At 39.5% G+C, this 18573-nt stretch overlaps 1 protein-coding gene across 4 annotated transcripts in view; it reads left to right on the top strand.

Moving 5' to 3' along the window:
* dgkzb (diacylglycerol kinase, zeta b) overlaps positions 1-18573 on the top strand; it is a 269194-nt gene that overhangs the window by 214959 nt on the left and 35662 nt on the right. The window contains exon 1 of one of the 4 annotated variants that reach the window (XM_037766303.1): positions 11209-11213. The exons of the other annotated variants lie outside the window; for them this stretch is intronic. The gene's annotated coding sequence lies outside the window, so the exon portion shown is untranslated. Of the gene's footprint in view, positions 1-11208; positions 11214-18573 lie in introns of those variants that run through there. 4 annotated transcript variants of the gene reach the window in all.

The following is an 18573-nucleotide window of genomic DNA, read 5'->3' as shown; positions in this document are numbered from 1 at the left end:
AAGTCATTTATTTATTTATTTTTTATTTTTGCAGGTTCCTCCATATAGTTTAAGTACAACAGTGTGTTTATAAAGACTCAAATTAGCTGAGATTCAAGTATGTTTTGGGTGAAATGGCCCTTTAATGATGCTTATAATAAGTCTATATTACAACAAACTCTTCCTCTCTTCTCCTGTCAGAGACCCTAACCCTCCTCGTTTTGAAATCAGAGCAGACAGCTCTTCTTCCTCCTCCTGGGACCAACCAGACAGCAGCCCTCCCACCTTCAACCTCACTTATTATGTGAGTTCACTGAACATGTTGGTCTAGAAATGTCACTTTTCATGTCTGATGTGACTTTTCTAGTTTTTTGGTATATTTGATTATTTGATGTCTGTCCGCGAGACCTTTTTCCACGGAAGACATTTTGACATGTGACACTAGGAGAAGTGTAAAATTATTATTATGAATCATTACTAAATTTTCAGGATCCTGCGGCCTCATTACAGAAATGTCTGATCTTATCTCAGTTTAAGAGGACATTTAGGATTTTTTTTGTATTACAGATACTATGTACATAAAATCAATTATTTTGTGACTATTTCTGTGGCTGTGGAGGGTTTTTCTGACTCATGTGATCCAAATAATTCCAATAACTCCGTCATTCGAAAGTCCATAAACAAAAGATTTATTGAAATAAAACAGATGCAATCCATGACATGTTTCTGTTCAACGAAAAATCATCTATCAAACCACACCTATCAGCGTTTAATCTTTTAAAACAAACAAAAAACTGTTCGCTCTGCCGTTTGCCACACACAACAGGAGACCTGAATATACACCTGAACATGTGGTCCAGTCTAAAAGGGAAACGCCTTTCCTACGACTCTACCCATACAATCTATGCAATTAAAAGAAACAAAATAAACTATAATGAAATAATTCAACCCCTGTAATGACTTGCCTACAAACAATGTAACCTTTTTTGTCTCTAACAATTAGAAAACAAAAATGATATAAATCATAACTAAATAACTGCAGGGATGTGTTAGACGTCACTTTAAGGGTTTACAATAAGAGATTTCTATTTATGTTTTTATTGCCATCTTTTACTTTGCGTGTAGATCCAGAACCTGGGCATCTTCTCAGTGCAGGACGTCCTGTTCAGGGCTGAAATCTGGTCTGGGACCAGGAAGGGGAACCAGCTGCTGAACATCACAGACTACAGCATCGAGCAGGTATACCACGGGGGAACAGTTACATACATCTTAATAAGACAGGAGGAGCTACATGGATCCATTTACACAGACTCTATAAAGAGAAATATACAGTATAATACAGTCACACCTCCTCCTCCTCCTCCTCCTCCTCTTCTTCCTCCCTGCAGGAAGCTGGCTCTCACTGCGTGCTGCCTCAGCCCAGAACAACCAATCAGGTGACAGCTGAGGACCTGTCTCACCTGTCGCAGCTGGTAAGACCCATGACGTTTCATGATGACCTTTAGCCACTGAGACAGAGAGACAGCTGTCCTCTTCTTCTTCTTCTTCTTCTTCTTCCTCTCCTCTTCTTCTTCTTCTTCTGTCTGTCTGTGTAGAACCACAGTAACAGTGTGAGCGTGGCGGTCCGATGCCGACTGAATTTGCCGGCCTCCAGAGAGCTGAAGGTGACGCTCGGAGGACAACTTCAGCTTCCCGCTCTGCTCGCTGTGAGTCTCTTAAGGAACCTCTACGTTTCCAGTTTCTCCGAAATTAAACTGTAAATATAGAACGTACATTGAAACCAACGTGGAACCCTGAGAAAAAAGCCAATGTTTGCTTACTTCTCTAAGAAACCACAAATGTTTGATGTATTGTCCTCACATAGATCCTCGATACTTTACATCTGTAGTCTTTTACGTTCCCATCGGACGACTGACTTCCTGTTTCAGGTGAGCTTCAGGTCCTTGGAGTTACTGACTGCTGCCTCCATCCAGCTGGAAGCGTCCAGTCCCATGTTCCTCCAGGAGGACCGACCTGTCAGACAGGTAATGAACCAACCACTCGATGAATACACTAATGAATGAACTAGTTGAGGGCTGTGATTTGTGTACTTCTTCTTTTGTTCAAACACTAAATCACAGATCAGACTGGAGATCAGCTGTTGCATCACTTTTAATGTGGATGTGTAATCAGTGTTGATGGTAAATGTGGTCAATGGAAGAAATAATGAGCCCCTTTGTATGTTCCTATGCAATGTTTGTTAATGCAGTAGCTGACAGGAAGTAAACTTGGACCAAACCTGTTGCCCTAGCAACAGAATGACAATGAAAAGGTCTATATTGACCCAGAAAGCTGAGTTCTCCTACTGCCAAAACCTGCTGATCTTCCTGCATGCAGCGCCGTCATGTGACGTGTCAGTGAGAATTTCATCCCAAAATAAGAGTGCGGAGGATGTTATATACGAGGATACATTTTACAGTGTTTTGGCTGACTCAGATATTCAGCCATATTTATTTGAGTATACAGCTGAAGAAAAGCAGCAGAGAGAGGCAGTGAGTGCGGCTGCATCAGCCGTGCAGCGTCCAACACTTGTAGCAGAGTGTAAACCTGAAGAAGTTAAGTGTTTCTGGTCGTATGCACACGGATCACACCGACAGCACTCGTATAGGTGAAAGCAAAGCAGGATTTTTATTAATCCACTTTCCCTCGTACAAGCTGGTTTTATTCAGGCCTAATTGTTACTTAACGGGAAGTATATACTCCTGTTCAGATGTCCCTAATCAAAAGGAAGGTCAGGGCTGCACCAGAAATACACCAAACGGAAATTTAGAGGAACACATACATAAAATAAAACAGAAATACTATCAGAATCAGAACCAGGCTTATTTAGCAAAGTACATACAAATCCAGATAAAAATAAGGAAAGTGACAGGAGAGGTCAAGAAGCTACAGAACCTCCCCTCAACATAAGGAGACAAACAAAAGAAAAGAAAATTAAGCTAAATAACGAAAAAAAAAAGACAACAAAAGCACACAAATTAAGCAGAAAAACTAACCAATCAGTAGACAACAATCCAATAAATCAACAAATAACTATGGAAAAAACAAACAACAAAAATCATTATTGAATTTTCTTTCAATGTACTAACACAGATTATAAAGCCCACTGTGAGAGCTGCATAAGTCAAACTACAACTATTGTAATTACAGAGATATTAACAAACAAACCAGCTGTTATTTAAGTGACATTTTGACTCAGTGAGTTTTCTTTCTTATTTAGTTATTTACTGAGTTATGAACTAACTACCTTTCCACCAAACACAGTGTTATAACTACACATATAAACTGTAGATGTGGAGTTTTGCTGCCATCTGCTGTCAGACAGTTTTATTACAACAATAACAGCTACCGATATTCAACAAGGTTTCTTTTACTCACTCATTGGGGGTGGATAAGTAAAAAGGGGTGGACAAAAAAAGAGAAACATCTGAGAATGTAATGTCATCCACAAGTTCTGTTTTTTAATTATCATTTCTTCATATCACTTTTTCCTGTTAGGTACAGTTTATCCCTAATGTTCTTTCTTTTTTAAGTGAAGCACTTTATCATCTCCATCTTTTTTTTATTTGTTTCACACTTATCAAAAGACAGTAAAATACAATTCACATGGAAGGAATGTAAAACATGTGTGAGGATGTGTTAGAAACCTGTAATGGCTTAAATAAAAACCCCAGCCAAAGGACATACAATAAATACTATCATGACCAAAATCACCAGTACATTTAAGATATTAGTGTTCAAAAATTGCACATATAAAATAAGTGTAGGTGTATAGTTCAAACAAACAAAAAACAGGCAGAGAAGCAGGATTAATTGAAATATTTACAGTAAGAGTTTCTAAGAGTGATCATTTTTTTTCTAAATCAAATGTTTTTGTCAGCAGAGCATTTCTAAGTCCCTTTTATACACAGACAATGACACAGAGGAAAACGTTAAATTGACATTTTCATTCCATAAGATAACTCCACGAAATGTGATAGAAAACTGTTAACAAAATAATATCTAAAACAACGAGGTAGATCTGCATCCTTATATCTCGACAAACGTACAGGTTTGGAGAATGTTGATGTCAAATATAGTCAACAACTGTAAACTAAAAAATCTAAAAAGTGCTGCACTTGGTCGAACTTCATTCAAAAAAGTTGCTAATCTAATAAACTGTTTCTGTAGCAGCAATATTTTGTTCAGATAAGTTGGAAAAGTACTTGCCCATACAGTATTACAGTATGTTAAATATGGATAAATTAAACTATAATTTAATGTTAAGAGTATGTCTGTCAAAGTTAACGCGATAATAAAGCATTAATACAAATTCGTTTTAACGCCACTAATTTCTTTAACGCATTAACACAATGTCATACTAGGTTGTCATGAAGGAGGCTAAATAACGCTCTAAACTTGCGCTAAATTTTGGCGGGAAAAAACTCTCGTGGTGATTTTCAAAGGGTTCCTTTGACCTCTGACCTCCAGGTATGTGAATGAAAATGGGTTCTATGGGTACCCACGAGTCTCCCCTTTACAGACATGCCCACTTTATGATTGTGTTGTTGTTAATTGATTTCCAATAATAAATATATACATACATTTGCATAAAGCAGCATATTTGCCCACTCCCATGTCGATAAGAGTATTAAATACTTGACAAATCTCCCTTTAAGGTACATTTTGAACAGATAAAATGTGTGATTAATTTGCGATTAATCACAATTAACTATGGACAATGATGCGATTAATCGTGATTAAATATTTTAATCGACAGCCCTGGTTAAGACACTTGTATTGTGTACAAAACCTAACCTTTCTTAGGTACATAATCACATTTAATTTTTTTGGTTTTAAGTCTTTTTAAAATTAAACTGTATAAATCAATTTAATCCTGCCCTCATGTTGTTGTAGTGTTTTTTGTTATTTTGTCCGTATGTAACAAATATAAAGATAAAGTGTTAAACAAACTACATGTGTGACTTCTAACACAAACAACAATCAGCTGCATCATGAGAAAAGACCCTTAAAAATGTAACTTCCACTGAATCTACATGATGTGATGTCTAATATAAATTCAGATCATAAAGTATTTATAGAAATGAGGTGTGTGTGTGTGTCTGTTTGGTTGATGTTGGGTTTGACCTTCTGCGGTTTATTGAGTTTATTTCAGATAATTTATTCCAGCATGTTGAAAGCTCAGAAGGTCAGAAGAGAATAAATTAAATTCAGTCGGTGGATGATGTGAATGTGTTCAGATAATCCTGGAGCTGAGGAAGGAGGAAGATTACATCGTTCCGGTCTGGATTATACTGGGGAGCTCACTGGGAGGCCTGCTGCTACTGGCCTTACTGGTCCTGGCACTATGGAAGGTGGGCAGTATTTCCATTTTATGCTATTTTATACTTCTACTCTTCTACATCTCAGAGGGAAATATTAGACTTTTTACTGCACTACATTTATCTGACAACTTTAGTTACTTTACAGATTCAGATTATTAATACAAAGTAAAATAAATGATGATGTGTTATTATAGATTAAACTACCATCAGTATATAAAGTCATTAGAAATAGCTCCACCTTTACCAGCTGCAACATTAAAGTGATGGACGCATTAATGCATCAATAATTATAATACAATAATATAATATAGATCATTCTGCAGAATGAATACTTTTACTTTTGGTACTTTACATACATTTTGATGAAAATACTTTTATACTTTTACTGAAGTAAAGTTTTGAATGCAGGACTTTCTGACTCATGTAACAGAATATTTTTTACACTGTGGTGTTACTACTTTTACTTAAGTTACTTCTTCCACTACTGCAGTCCAGTCACAGGTAAGATTCTTCTGTAGTATCCCCGGACGTTTTTCACAGAAGCTTATTTATTTCTTATTTAGCCGTCGCTGTCTTGGTTTTTGGTCATTGCCATATTGTTTTTTTGGCCATAACCATCTTGATTTTTGGTCATTGCCATCTTGGTTTTTGGCCGTCGCCATCTTGGTTTTTGGCCGTCACCATCTTTTTTTTTTGGCCTTCACCATCTTGTTTTTTTGGCCTTCACCATCTTGTTTTTTTGCAACCAGAAGTGACACGAGAGGGTGGAGCTAATTACAACCAAACGCTGAATAAGATGTTTTTAGGTGACCAAAATGTTATAATTAACTTTGCTGAAGTGAAAACACACTGTGAAAGGGTTAAAGTTCTGAGAGAAAATAAAGGACAACTCCCAGACCGGACGACGCCGTGGTAGTGACCTGTCAATCACAAGGCATCCCCTGCTTTATGGTCTGTTTGACTCTAAATGGGACCATAATTTACTAAATGAACATCATGTTGTATTGAAGAAGACTTGAAACTAGCGATTGAGACCATAAACTCATGTTTACAATGTTTACTGAGGTAATAAATCAAGTCAGAAGTAGGCTCATTTTCTCATAGACTTCTATACAATCAGACTTCTTTTTGCCACCAGAGGAGTCGCCCCCTTCTGGCTACTTGAGAGAATGCAGGTTTAAGGCACTTCAGCATTGGCGTCACTTTTGGACTGCCTTGTGGCAAATAATGGAAATTTAAAACCGTTACCAACAGTTATCGTGTGTGAAGTGAAATGTTGTCAATCATGCTGTCAGTTGAAGTGCATTTCAAACCATAAATGTGTCTGCTTTCTGCTCAGCTCGGCTTCTTCAACAGACGGAGGAGACAGGAAGAGAAGGAGCAGCCTGTAGCCAATGGGAAGGCAGCAGAGGAGCTATAATGTGTGGGCGACGACGACGCTGCGTTCGTTTGGTCCTCGTCAACTTGTAAAGTCACAAAATTTATGATATGAGTTGAACTGTGGTCCAACGTGTAACTTCTTGGTGGTGAAAACAGAACTTTCTGACTTTATGAGTTGATGAGGAACACTTGAATGCATCACAAGCCTCCACCTGTAACTCAGGGACCCCCATTGCCCCAATCAGCCAATCAGCCAATCAGCCAATCAGCCAATCAGCCACGCCCCCGAACATATGAACATGTTCCAGTTAATCAAAAGGGTCGTCGTGTGGCTCTACGCATCCTGTCAGCTGATGAACAAAACCCATCCACAGCTCATCTACGAACCAGCAAACTGCTCACCAGCACCAACCACAAGAGAACAAGTCAAGTTTATTTAAAGTGCTTTAATCACAATGACGTGTCGCAACTAGGGCTGTCAATCAATTCAGATATTTAATCATGATTAATCGCAAATTAATCACACATTTTTTATCAGTTCAAAATGTACCTTAAAGTTAACAACACAAAACAATGACATATGTTGTTCAGAAACCCTCACAGGTACTGTGAGTGTGCTGACTTGACTATGACTTGCCCCAAACTGCATGTGATTATCATAAAGTGGGCATGTCTGTAAAGGGGAGACTCGTGGGTACCCATAGAACCCATTTTCATTCACATATCTGGAGGTCAGAGGTCAAGGGACCCTTTTGAAAATGACTATGACAGTTTTCCTCGCCAAAATTCAGCACGACTTCGTAGTATTATTCAACCTCCTTCATGACAAGCTAGTATAACATTGTTGGTACTGATGGATTCCTTAGGTTTTCTTATTTCATATGATACCAGTATCTTCACTCTAGCTTTAAGAATGAGTCCGCTACAACCTAGGAAAAAACGATTGCGTTAATGCGTTAAAGAAATAGGTGGATGAATGAAGCAGCTGAAACAGGTGTACAGTCGGCGGTTTTCATATCACAAGTTTCAAATCAATCCCCAGTTTAAAATACTTATTTTGTGTTATAAGAAGGTAGAGAGGAAGACACTAGAGCTTCAGTTACTGTGTGATTTTACTCATATTTCAGTCCCCAAAAAATGGAACTAACCAAACATATTGTTTTTAAAAAGAAGTTTGGACCTAAAGCGTAGCACCGCGTAACCAAGAACAAATCTCGATGTACATCCTCTGAAGGGACCGCTGATACAAATGAGCTTAAAGCTAACTCGGGTGTTATTTTATTCTAATAAACGAAGGTGAATGTGCCTAAAATGGCTGTTGTGAACTTGTGCTGCATTGAAAATACTGTGTGCACAAGTGATTTAAGTCGAGCGGGTCAAAGTTGAACAAGCCAAAGACATACAGGAATCCATTTCTGCGGTGTCGTCTCCCTACACAACACAGTCTCACGGCAGTTTGTGAAATAGTCACGGGATTTAAGCTTTTTGATTCTTGTACATAGACACACTATTTTACGTATTTTTTTCGTGACACTCAGCGTTTTCCTACGAGTGTCCAGCAACACGTGACGCACGTGTCAATTTCCGCTCCAGTCTTTTCAAAATAAAATGACTTAGTTAGGTTTCGGAATAGATCGACTTGGTAAGGTTTAGGCAACAAAACGACTTAGTTAGGTTTAGGAAAAGATCATAGTTTGGGTCAAAATAACTCCAGAAGTGCTGTAACTTCAGTACGGAAGTTATTTGAAAAATAGATCGACTTTGACCTCTGGTTTCACACGGGACACAAACAGCGGTCTCCTGGTGAAAATCTGGTGTTTTTTGACCCACCCCGACCTCCTCCTTCCGTGGCGTGCGGGGATCTCTTTACTTCCTGGTTCACAATTACATGGATTAAATAGATTTTGTGATGACCATAACAAAAAAAATGGTGTCTTTGAATCAATACTTTAAATTGTATGACTATTTCACGAACTGCTGTGCGACTGGGCTGGGTCACCATAACCTAATGACCACAAAGTAATCATCATTAATTGGTCGCCATCACAAACAGAACATGTGTCTGCTAACCGTGTTAACTTGTGACTCGAGGCTGAATGCATCGTGGTTGCTCGCAGTGACGGCAGCTGTGTCCTCGAAAAAATGTCTTCAATCTCACTTAAATCAATTTTAAATACATACTCCTCTGTGTTTATTATCTACGCCAACATTTACATTAGTACTACGAGCAACCTGGACGCATTTGGCTGCCACAACGGTAACGGCGGCGTCGCTAGATGGAGGAACACACAAAGTGAACAGAGTTGTCTAGTTTCCAGTGACAGGGATCTTTTCAACTGCTGCATACGTGGTTCGGAAAAATGTTGTAAAACCTGAGAAACCTGTGTGACCGCGTGTGTCACCTGATGCCTCATGATGATGTAATCTCAACAATGAAGCTGGTGAGTTAAACCGACGGGAGACGTGATGCAAAATAAGAATTTATTTTATTCACAGTGCAGAGATGAACACACTGTGTCACACCAACAGCAGTGTTTAACACAGAGGGCAGATTAATAAGATATGAGACAACACAAGACTACCTAAGAGGGCTGATTTTATTTTATTTTCCTTTTTTATACTAATGGAAATTGTAAATGCATCTTATGAACACATTGTATATTATTTCTGAATTTATATCAGATGCACTTTTGTTGTATAAAATCCACTCTTTTTGTAAATATGTGTGAATTATTAAAAGGATTGTGGCATTATTGTTTGATATGAAGCAGTTTGTACTGATGTGTGATGCCGCTCCGCCCAGAAATGAACTCCATGTGTTCACTATGTCTGTTAATACTGGAATAAAGACGAGACACATACAAGCTGTGTGCTATGTGGTGCTTCATTAGATTTGTAGTCAATTTCTCATGAAATTAAAAAAATCTCTTTTAGTGATTTTTAATTGATGAGGCAGAAATGCACAAAGAAATGAAAAAGGAAATGGATAAAGAAACGTATAAAGAAAAGAATACAGAAATAAATAAGTTTGGGGAAATAAATAAGGGGTGAAATGCAAAGTGAAAATCGTGCAGAAATAAATAAATAAATAAATAAAAACTAAAGTGCTAAAATTAATACATTTAAAGAATTATGAAAATAAATAAATAAAAGAGAAAATTAAACAGAAGAGTGAATAAATAAGGGAATTAATACAAAGATAAATAGGAAGTAAATTAATTTTAATATTATTTTTACTACATTCGATGACATATTTATTTATCGAGTCATTTATTTTTGGCAGATTTCATCCTCCATAGAGAGACAATGCCAGCTTAGAAAAGAGGAAAGTCAGTTTGATCTGCCTGAGAGACTCAATGTTGACGTTGAGTCCTGAGGGTGGTGAAGTAAAAACACATAAATCTCCTCATGAGGGTGGAAAATGTCATCTTAGTGGAGGATTTAGACAACATAAAATCTGCTAAACTTGAGTTTCAGTAACATAAACATCACGTCTGTGACTGTCTTTGAGTGACTTGAGCGTAGTTCGTCCACAGAGAGAAACACACCAGTGAGTGAGCCTTAAAAGCTCTGAACACAGGTGTTCTCCATGTGGCTGATTAGACTCCATCTGCTCAGGTGGAAGGTGTTTGGAGTGATGCTGGAATCACAGGAGGCCACCAAACTCCATTTAGAAATACAAATAACAATGGTGAATTTGTTTTTCTTTTTTATCATATTTATATATTCTGTCTTATGACTTGAGCTCTGCCTTTTGACTGTATGAACTTGAGAGAAAAGAGAAAAAAACACCCCAGTTCAGTTGCTTTTGGTGAATTGTGTAAATTCATGAGCAAAAGGTGTTGTCAGACAGATTTGTTTTAGTTTAATTGGGCCGGTAGGGCTGGGTATCAGTACAAGTCCAGATCTAGAAATCACATTCGTCAATCAGTGGTCTTCCATTTTAATGCGACGTGTGATTGGCCAGCCCAGTCGCACAGCTGTTCGTCAAATAGTCACAAAATTTCAAATTTTAAAACTCTTTCCTGAATAAAATGAAAAATTGGGGAATTGAGTGTGAATTTTTCATTCACATCTATCCAGCATGTTTGCAAAGACTCTAAAATCCACCTGGAGTCAGTCTGAAGTGAACGCATCACAAGAATTAAGAAAAACAAAATTTCAATTTATGTATTCATTCATTTAGCTTTCAGTTAATTTTATCCCCTGACAATCTGATCTAAAAAGCTTTATTCACTCTGACATGTGTAATTGAGGTGGATAGTACTTACTACATACTATTTTTATTGTAGTGAATGTTTCTTACAAGTTCAAATTGAAAGATATTAGTCTAGAAAGTGTCAGAATCAGCCTTTAAAACCAGGACGTGACCTGTGAGAACACCTGTGTAGGTACATTCAGACTAAAACATTCAGAATAAATGAATAACAGGAGAACGCTGGTGAATGCAGACAGAAAACTTTTAATTTGACAGCATTCATTCTGCAGGAAGTTCAACCACAGCTGACATCTTCTGACGTTTCATCAACACATGGAGAATCTTTGGCTTCATTTCAGCCTCAGAAAACTGGTTAAAAACTCAAAGTGTTTCCAGCTCCATCAGGACAGAATCAGACTCACAGCAGTGTTAAATAAAAACTCTGAGTTCAAATAAAATTAGCATCATGAATGGCACATTATCATCACCTCAAACCCCCTCCAGTAATGCCCGACCAATGGGCTCTGCTGGACAGATACAGTTATTGATCAGAAGGACAGACGCTGCGTTTGCATGTTATAACGGAAAAGTCTGACAACTGTTGCATCACATGCTGCTTTTGTTCAGAAAAATCAAACCCGGAATACAAACACTAAACAACTTTTCCTCCACCTGATTATTAGAGAATCACAACACTGGCTGCAGCAAAACCAGCTTCTAAAACAGGAAACAGGTGAGACATAACCCCGACGGTTCAGTTTGAATCAACAGATTAAATACGTGTTTAGACAGTTTTCAGAGAGTTGTGCTGAGTGGTCCCGATGGATTTTGTGAATGTTCTCCAGACTTTTAAATGTTAGACTCTTTAGCCGGACCGCAGAGTGCCAGCCCTGCAAACACAAGAGTCTGACACTGAGTGATGAAGTCACACGATTGGTCGGCCGAGTGTGGAGTTTCCTCGTTGGCCGTTGCTCTTTCAACATGAAAAGGCGGGAACAGTCCTTTATGCAGATGTTAGGGGTGGGAAAAAAAATCGATTCACCTATGTATCACAATTCTTTTTTTTTTTTTTTTTTTTGTCGATTTTGAAATAGATTTTTTAATGCCAGAATTGATATATTTGCTTCATTTGAGTCAATGTGGAGGCAGAAGGAAGTTACCGCTTTTATTGTTGTAGTCTGAGTAACGTGACGTCTTATCCGTTCCGTATCCCTCAACCAAATCAAACCGCAGCGAGAAAGTAGAAAACGGCGGAGGGTCCTGCGTGGATACGACCGGCACCCTCACATTTTAAATCCAGCGTGGCTAAACTCTACACATCCAGTAAAGTATGGAAACACTTTGGGTTTCACACATTGCAGGAAAAGTAGAGCTAGACATCATGGCTAAAGCTGCATGCTAACTCTGTCCATGGACAGGAAACGTTATCGTATTGCCGGTAACGTGCGGTCAAGCCGGCCGTCACTCTCTCATCTCCGTGGTCAAATGGGCTGACGCTACAACTGTAGAGCACCCATATACTGACATTTATGTTAAATGCATTCAAACGGCCCCGATGGAGCTGACCATGGATGTATAAAGAGAATGGAGCTGACGGGAGAGCTAGAGACCACCTTGGAGAAGTTAGAGGAAGTATACACGTGACTACGTCTGCTTTTCAAAATAAGGTGTTAACAAAGGGAACTGCATATAAAAAAAATACATATATGGAAATAAGATTGATTGGATTATATTCACCAGAAGTATAAAACATTACATGCCCCTTATAAATTAAAAAGAAAATACCACTAATTTGTGAGGGAAATGTCTTTATTCTTTGATTTTTGGTTGCTGGAAAAAATGTAATAAATAATTGCTGACAATGACTGATATATTTGACTTCAGGACATCTCTGACTACATACATGCTGAAAATCAAACATTTTTACTGGATTAATTTAGATATTTTCCAAAGTAAAGTCCCCTAGAAGTGTATGTATCATCTTTTTCCCCATGGTCTAGTTTAAAAAAGACAAAAAAAACAAAAATCACAATAAATCATAATATCGAATCGCAATACTTAAAAATCACAATACATATCGAATCGGCACCCAAGTATCGTGACGGTATCGAATCGGTAGATAGGTGAATTGTCCCAGCCCTACTGACCGTACAGGGTCAAGACATATACTCGGTTTGGACGAGTCTTTTTTGGACTCTGAGCGACGTTCATAAGAAATCTGCAAGTTGATGGAAATATATCATGTGCAGAAGCTCGTTTCTCTGATAAATCCATCCTCTGTGGCCGAGCTGCTGCAGCGAAAACCTCCAAACTAATCTAACTAACTAAACCTCTTTGGGGAGTGCAGATGCACTGATTTGCTGGGTGAGCTACTTCTGGAGGAAACAGAAAAGGTATCAGTGCCACCTCCAGTGAAGAGCTAATGAACCTCCTGCAAAGAAGTACTTTCCTCCCTGCAGGTTTCCACATGTACAGAAGGAAAGATCAAGCAAACAGCTTTTGTTATCGTCTCATCTGCGGCGGGTATTAGGTACGATCGGCCGGGTTTAAAAAGAGCTTCGTAAAGATTAATGAGCCCTCAGAGAGCTTCTAATCCTTCTATCTCCACCCTCAAAAGTCTGATTTAACAAGGCTGTCGCCATGTTGGTTTTTGGCCGTCATCATCTTGTTTGTTTCCCGTCGCCATCTTGTTTTTTTTTGCAACCAGAAGTGACACGAGGAGGGTTGAACCCAGTACAACTGATGCTGAATTTTCAGGTGAAATGTTAACAATGAAGTGAGCTAATTACAACCAAACTCTGAAAATGTTATAATTAACTTTGATGAAGTGAAAACACACTGTGAAAGGGTTAAAGTTCTAAGACGAAAACACGGACAACTCCAAGACCGGACAATGCCGTGGTAGCGACCTGTCAATCACAAGGTAGCCCCGCCATAAAGCATACCGTGTAAACAAGCACAAGATTGTCAACCAGAAGACCTCTGTTCGTGTCCAGTGTGAAGCTAAAAGTAAAGTTGACTTATTTGTTCACGTGACTCGTCGATATAGTCAGCCCTGTGAGTTGTTCCTCAGTGAAGTTAATGTCAACCACCACCGTTTCCTATCCCTAACTAAGTGGTTGTGGCTGCCTAAACCTAACTTCCTGTGAAAACGGAAGTTTATTTTGAAAGGACAAGGCGACCAAAAGTAACGCTAGAGGGGTACCACCGTGCGTTGGTCTCTGATGCCGAGGGGCACTGACCCGGAGGTCGCCCACTGGCAGGTGGTGGTTGTAGCCCACAGCCTTCTTAAATGAGTTTGAAGTGAATGTTGAAGCTCGTCTGTATGAATGAAGTTGAATTCTTACAGATTCAAACAGCTGTCCGGTATCCCATCTGTGTGGACATTTTAACTAGACTCACCCAGATGTTCGGTATTTCTACCGTCTGTGTGTGGAAAGTCTTGTCGTGGTCTTTTCCTCGCAGCAGAGATTCCCCACAGTGCTTTGTGTTGTCGTGTCTCTGTGTAATTGGCTGCAGATGTGCGGGCCGGCTGCATGAACACCTCGCTATAACGAGCTAACGCCGGCCAGCCGCCGTTAAACTGCGTCACTCGCTCCATCACTTCATTACCTTCATACCTTCCTCTCTACTTTCTTTCTCCTCATCTTCCCCCTGATCATCTGGACCGGATTAGACACACATATAGAGATGCATGCATGCACACACGCCAATACGGCCACATGGTATCAAACGATTCACGCTCCAGTGGACAGATAGAGGACAGGAGCATGGTTGACGAAACCTGAGAGTTTATTTATTTCAGTGCAGACGTGGCGTTTTCTATCAGAACTGAGCTGGACTGAAGCAGCTTACCCTCAGCTCTCTGTGTGCTCATAAATCAAAAGTTCAGTTGTTAAAACAGATGATAAGGAGCTCTGCAGCTACACTCGGCATCCCAACAACTAATAAGGAGCAGGAAATGCTCCACTTTATTAATCAGTCACAAAGAAGAAGAAGAAGTTATTACTCTGTTTAAAATGTAATTAGGAACACAACGTATTACATTACCTTTGCAGTATATTTGGTCCTTTGTGTGCATTGTATTTGGACTTAAACAGCTTAATTAATAGTTTATCTGTTAACCCTTAAAACTCTGGCGTGCCCAGCGCTATTCTGTCTTTCAGAGGTTGTTTGCAGGCTGAATTTTAAAGCTAGAGTGAAGATACTAGTATCATATGAAACTAAAAAACCTAATGAATCCATTGGTACCAACCATGTCATACTAGCTTTGAAGGAGGTTAAACACACCTCCAGTGTCCAGTTTTACTGGGGACTAGCACAGAAACTCTTCAGCCCCTATATATATATATACATATATATATGATATAATATATATATATATATATACTGCATATATATATATTTATATATATATATATATATATATATGCAGTATATATTACATTTTAAAGTTACAACCTCAGATCAAAAACAAAAGCACCACCAGTTTTCTGCTTCATGAGTCACTTTTAATTTTCCAGTTGAAGCTTTAATCCATTTCTAATAAAGAATTACAGTGAACATATGATGTGAAATAAAATCTCTTTAACACTTTACATGAATAAACAAATCAATGTTTAAACCTGCTGTTCAATACACAGAAACTTCACATTAAAGATATAATCAATAATCTTGCTCTCTGAAGCTCCTGTACGTGTTGCACCTAGAAATATTTTATAATTTACATTTTATTGACCTAGAATAGATTTAAGTTATCTAAGAAGAATATACACTACACTACACTATTATCTGATTTATGTTATTATCACGAGGTCAAAGTTCAGAGTGATGTGATGTCATCAGTCAGCGCAATGTTATTATTGAAAGGTCAAAGTTCAGGCTGTGATGAGGTCATCAGTCAGCGCAGTAGCGATTAGGGAACGTGCTTGATGTTTTACATATGTGTGGCGAGCAGGGTTCTGATTGCTTCGTGTAAAGATAACTTCAACAGAACTGGGAAGAATAAAAGTTGCCAAAAGGAAGACGGAGTCATATGTCTTAAAGGTGCAACATACGCCGCTGTTTCCTGTTGAAGGCAGTGGTGTCGGTCATCATCACCATCCAATCATCACAGCATCATCACCATCATCATCATCATCATCATCATCATCACATCACCATCATCATCATCATCATCATCATCATCATCACCATCATCATCATCACCATCACCATCATCACCATCATCATCATCAGCAATCTATTTCTGTTGTCCTACAGTCACAGAGACCTTCACTGGTAAAACCTTCAGTTCATCCACAGTGGCAATGTATGGAAACATCCTCTCAGTGAAAGTGTGTGTGAGGTGTGTATGTGTGTGTTAGTATCAGATCAGAGAACGACAGCTTTCCTTTGTTCCAGTCCAGATTCACTCTGATCCTCTGGCTTCTTCTGAACTACGAGATCAGTGGATGAACCTGGTGGGAGACTGCTCTGTATTTACCATACGAACCGTATTCTCCATAATCCAGACGGTATGTCTCCCTTCCTCTGGACAGACTCTGCTAACACACCCAGTCCCAGTACTGTCTCCAACCTGGACGTCCCAGCTGTGAGTCCCTGAGTTAAAGCCCTCAGAGCCCAGGACAGAGCAGTACCATCAATCCTCTCTGGATTATCAGGAAGCTGCTGTTTCTCTCCTGTCTCACACTGGTCAGATCTTCAGACAGGATGAGTATTGGATAAGCAGTGTTTGGGTCCAGAATCACAGGAGTGTAGGAGACCATGTCCTTCATCTTGTTCCAGATGTTGAAGGTCAGGTTGCCCAGGTGTTTGGCCTGGTCTATCAGAGCTCCTGAGAGCAGCTGTGGATCCTCCAGCAGGGGCGCTGCTGGACTCTTTCCACTGCAGCCTTGTAGTTGAGCAGGAATGAGACGTCTTCAGCTCTCAGCTCGTCCTCTGTGGCTCTGACTGTGTCTGAAAGAGCTGCTATCTCTCTGCTCACAGCCTCCATCTTCTCCTTCATCATCTGACTCTTCTGCTCCTCTTCCTCCCTCAGTGCAGCCATCCTGGCCTCCTCTTCCTCTTCTAGAAACTGGTGAAGCTTCTTAAACCTCCTTAATCTGCCTCTCTGTGTGTCGGGCCTGGACCTTCATGTGTTCTGCTGTTTGATCAAACTTCACTTTAACTCTTTCAAAACCTTTAACTTCTCCTTTAAGGGCTCCAGAGTTTCCTGAAGTTCCTTCTTGTGTTGTCGTGCAGCTTCATCGATGGTCTGAATCTGTGGTCGGTGTGTTTTTCTGAATCTCTGCAGATGTGACACACCGGCTGCTGATGGTCCCAGAAGAGTTTGAGTTTCTCAGAGTGCAGACTGCAGAGAGCCTCTGAAGATCTCTGAGCTCTCTCCTGTAAGAAACTCTCACACACTTCTTTAAAGCCAAGTCAGGAGTAGGAAGTCCTTTGAATGTCTTCTCTTACAAAGTGGACACTCTTGGACGTGTTTCTCTGTCCACCAGCTCTGCAGACAGACTTTACAGAAGCTGTGGCTACATGACAGGATGACAGGATCTTTAAAGATGTCATGGCAGACAGAACAGCAGAGATCGTCCTCTAATCTGGAAGCCATTTAGTCTCTGAGTGAAGCTGAAAACACAGCAGGCAGACGGCTCAGCCACTCCCTGTTCCCTGAAAGTTACTTTCACTTTGAGTCTTTGTTCTTGTAAAACTCTGGTTCAGTTTGTGGATTCAGCAGCTGGTTGAAGTGGTAGTATTCCAGTATTCCCAGTATTCCCTCCTGTAGATGTCCTCTCTCAGTGGAAATGGTGGTTTTGGTCTGAAGGTGAATCTTATCGTCCGTCTCTCAGTGTGTGTGTGTGTGTGTGTGACGTCTCAGTGAGGCAGAATAACAACCTGTTTCCTGGTTTGTCACAAGGATATTAAATGAAGGCTGAGACTCCGTCTTTGACCTCGTGGAGTTCTGACTCATGCTCAGTGTGACTGGAGCTGTGATGTTGGAGGGTTACAGCAGAGGGTGCTAGAAATAAAGGGATGGTTCTCACTCAGGTGCTCTTTGGGTGGACTCGGACTGACTGAAAGTTTTGGGTATGATTTCTATTTTCAAATACTATGGTCTTTTATTAAAGATCTTTAAATAATTGCAGAGTTGTAATTCTCACCCATAAAGTAGGCTAGTATGACACCCTGCCTTTATTTGACACAACATGGTTTGGTATTAACCCTCTGAGACCCGACCAACATTACTGTCTTTCAGTTTTAAAGCTAGAGTGAAGATCCTGGTATCATATGAAACTATAAAACTAATGAATCCATCAGTACCAACCATGTCATACTAGCCTTCACGAAGGAGGATAAATAACGCTCCAAACTTATGCTAAATTTTGGCGAGGCATGGCCATTTTCAAAGGGGTCTCTTGACCTCTGACCTTCAGATATGTGAATGAAAATGGGTTTCTATGGGTACCCACGAGTCTCCCCTTTACAGACATGCCCACTTTATGATAATCACATGAAGTTTTTTTCATGCGTATAAATGTGTTATTTTCGCCTATTCCCAAAATGGTGTTTTTTGAATATTTCTGCATACTGGGGCCCTAAACAGTCTTGAATTACATAAATTGGGTATCACTGTAAAGCTGAGACTCTTGTGGATCC

This window comes from Sebastes umbrosus, chromosome 4, assembly GCF_015220745.1.
Source record: "Sebastes umbrosus isolate fSebUmb1 chromosome 4, fSebUmb1.pri, whole genome shotgun sequence".
Taxonomy (NCBI): Eukaryota; Metazoa; Chordata; class Actinopteri; order Perciformes; family Sebastidae; genus Sebastes; species Sebastes umbrosus.
This window is presented reverse-complemented; position numbering and strand designations above follow the sequence as displayed.